The sequence below is a fragment of the Theobroma cacao genome, chromosome 4, assembly GCF_053813885.1.
Source record: "Theobroma cacao isolate CCN51 chromosome 4, ASM5381388v1, whole genome shotgun sequence".
Lineage (NCBI taxonomy): Eukaryota > Viridiplantae > Streptophyta > Magnoliopsida > Malvales > Malvaceae > Theobroma > Theobroma cacao.
In genome coordinates this window covers 19,765,766-19,769,686 of record NC_142642.1, presented here as the reverse complement: position 1 = coordinate 19,769,686, position 3,921 = coordinate 19,765,766, and positions in this window count along the sequence as shown.

The window sequence follows — 3,921 nt, the reverse complement described above, 5'->3', positions numbered from 1 at the left end:
GGTCTTTGAGTTTAAAGCATATCCTAAAAATATTGCTTCATCACTCTTTGCATCAAACTTCCCTATGGGCTATTTTCCATTATTCAATACAAAGCATTTACAGCCAAAACCCCTAAGGTGAGAAATATTTGGTTTCCTACCTTTATAAAGTTCATATGGAGTCTTTGAAATCAAGGGTCTTATTGAGACTCTATTAAGAATATAAGCTGCTGTATTTATTGCCTTAACCCAACGATATTTAGGTAGGTTGTTCTCACATAGCATGGTCCTAGCCATTTCGTTCAAGGTTCTATTTTTCCTCTCTACAACTCTATTTTGCTGGGGTGTTCTAGATGCAGAAAAATTCTGATCGAACCTCTTTTCATTGCAAAATTTTTCAAACTCATCATTTTCAAACTCTTTTCTATGATCACTCCTTATGCTAACTATGGCTAGTCCTTTTTCATTTTCTACTTTCTTACAATGACTTAAGAATGCATGAAAAGCATCGTTCTTATGAGTGAGAAAATACACTCAAGTATATCTAGAATAGTCATCAACTATTACAAAGCCATAAGATTTTCTTCTTAAGCTAATTGTGCTTATTGGACCAAATAGATCAATATGAAGCAATTCAAGAGGTCTAGATGTTGACACAATCTTCTTAGACTTGAAGGATGTCCTAACTTGTTTTCCTAGTTGGCAAGCATCACATATCCTATCATTTTCAAATTTTAACTCAAGCAGTTCAGCAATAAGATTTTTCTTAATTAATTTTGACATAATATGCATGCTCACATGTCCTAATCTCCTATGCCATAGCCAACTATCATTTTCAGCATTTGCAACAAGACATATTTGACTATTTACTTCAAGATCTTCAAGAAAAATTACATACATATTCTTCAATCTATTTCCTATAAATGAGATTTTATTTGTACTCATATATATCACTTCACACTTAGTTGAATCAAAGCACACTCTAAATCCTTTATCACATAATTGACTAATACTTAGTAAATTATGCTTTAAGCCTTTAACCAATAACACATGACTAATTTGAGTTTGGGAATTCTTACCAACCATACCTATACCATGGATTCTTCCTTTTGAATCATCTCCAAAGGATACGGTTCCTCCATTTCTCTTATCTAGCTGAGCAAACAGCATTTCATGTTCTGTCTATGTCGTGAATAGCCACTGTCCAAGTACCAAGGCTATTTCTTCTTGAGTTGAGCTCTTGGACATGTCTCCTTTAAGTACAACTCAACCTACAAAACAGAATTTTAGTTCTTCTTTATAAGTACCCATACTTTGATGGGACCTTGAGTGTTAGTTGCAACAAAGGATCCCTTAGGAACCTAGATTTTCTTAACTTTTTGCACTTTTCTTTTCTTGAAACAGTCATATGATAAATGACAATGTTTACCACAATTATAACATTTAGGTAATGCTTTAGCTGAATTTTTATTATGGTATGCATCTCTTTTTCAAGATTCATTTTTCAAACATTTAAGAGCTGTATTTTCATCAAGAGTTATTTGCAAAGCTTTAGACTTGTTTTCTAGCTCTTGTTTTAAAACCTGAAAGTCTATTTTTGAGTGTTCTAACTCAATTTGTAAAATATTTCTTTGCTCAAAAACAGAAGTGAATTCTTGTTTGATTTGTTCCAAATCATTTTCAAGTAATGCAGCCTTTTTCTTTAATGATTTATATTTTGAAAAAAGTTTTTCAAATTCATCATATAGGCACTCATACTCATCTTGTAAATCATCATAAGAATTAATGCAGGGGGTTGAGGATACCTCTATTTCATCCTCTTGTGTCATTAAATAGATATTTGCTCTTTCTTCAGATTTTTCATCATCAATTTCAGAGCTTGAAGTGTCACTATCCGACCATGCAGCAGCCACCATTGCTTTCTTGGATTTCTTATTTTTCTTCGGAGTTTTATCTTTCAACAATGGACATTTAGACTTGAAGTGACCAGGTTTTTTGTACTCATAGCAAATGAGCTCCTCCTTTTTGTTGGAGTTAATTTTGCTTCTAGTTTTCCATGAGGCACCTTGGTCTTTCTTGAAACCTCTTTTAGTTAGCCTTCGATTTCTTCTACTCATTAGCTTTCTGGATTGTCTTGCAACTAGAGCTAATTCTTCATCATCATCACAAGAAAGCTCTTCCAGCTCTTCTTCAAGGATGATGGCTTTGACTGCTATCACGACTCGGTACTCCCCTTGAGCCCGTGACAACCGTGGCGGTGTCCCGATCGACATTCATTACCCAAAATGTCAACCGAAACCCTACAAGGCTTTAATGTCAGTTTCTCATTTCCCCTATGAGTAATCGTTGCCAAATATCATGTTTTGAGAGATTATAAACTATTTTCAAATCAAAACAATAGAAAAATAATTTTTTTCTCATAGGGGCATTTTGGTCATTTTTTCTTAAAAATCTCGAAACCAGCTAAAAATGTAGTGTGCAAGTGGAAAACACATATTTCATAATCAAAAACAAGTTTAGATATCTAAAACATTCATTTAAAGTAAAATTATAACTATTTGAATATATAAAAATATTTAATAAAATATTCTATTTTCTTATAAAACAATATTTATAGAGTTATCGTAAGTAATTTTTATAGCGTAAAAGCTAAATAAATTCATACATACTGTAATACAGATAACCAAAGTATAAAATTTAATTTACAGTGACACGTGGGCCCACGAACGATCAAAAGTAATGAAAGCTATGAAGCTACAGTGTTTGAGGATGCAAGTCCAACTGTAGCCCTCAACGGAATGAGCTATCTACCGACTATCCTGAGTTTGAAATAGGTGGAAAGGAGGGTGGTGAGATTATATAATCCCAGTGAGTAAACAAATACCATATAAAATATCTAAAGCTGAGTAAATGGAGACAGATAAAATAGTTTAACATACTGTAATTCATCACCTTTCAACTCATTTTAACCAAATAAAATCAATTCATATAAATCAAGTAATCAACATGGCTTATGAATTTCTTAAAAGCTTTGGCTCGTGCCAAAATCATTCTCATACTTAGTTATCAGGGATACCTTGGCCGAGGGCTATCCCAACCGAGTTCGCCAAGGCTAATAAAAAGTTATGTACGCATAAATCATGTTTTTATTTTAAAAACATAGCCGTTCCTTGGCGTTGCCTGAGTTCACCCTCACGTGGTGGTTTGGCATGAAGTGAACTCTAAAGTGTTAACCTTAGGAGTTATCCATTTGCATCTCTCATACTGAGGTATGAATATAGTAGGGTTACCGTGCCTCTTCTAATAGGCTGGTCCACGGAACCCGTCCACTGCAGTGACTAATCAATAACCCACCAATTCATTAAAATTCAATAGCATGACATGGCAATTTTATCATTATCCAGCCTATCAAGGCAAACAACAGTTTATACATTTTCAACACAAATACCAATTCAGCCATTCATGCCAATATTGCCATAAGCCAATCAATTAGAACCATAAATTCACAATACATCAAATGGTCTCCAATTACTCTATTTTCAAACCATCATTTCATTTCAAAACAATGTTATAAAATCATTTCATTAAATCAAATTTTAATTACAAAACACAAAGATTTACCATTTAACTCATTTTCCATAAAATCACAAAATTGGATAAAAACCACTTTAGATAATTAAGATGATAGTAAGGTTACTCACTATTTCGAGAGTCGAATTCTGAGTACTCCGATTCTTGATCATTGGGGTAATATCTCTTTACTTTTGCCAGAAAGCTCACCACCTGACATAATACACAATAAGCCATTTACCACATTTGTGCTAAATTGTTATAAAACCAATTCAGGCTTTATACTAATGCATGAAATGGGATGTGAAATACTCGGGTAACTATCTAAATACGGTGTTCAATATAAATTCAGTTATGTACCTAAATAAAATG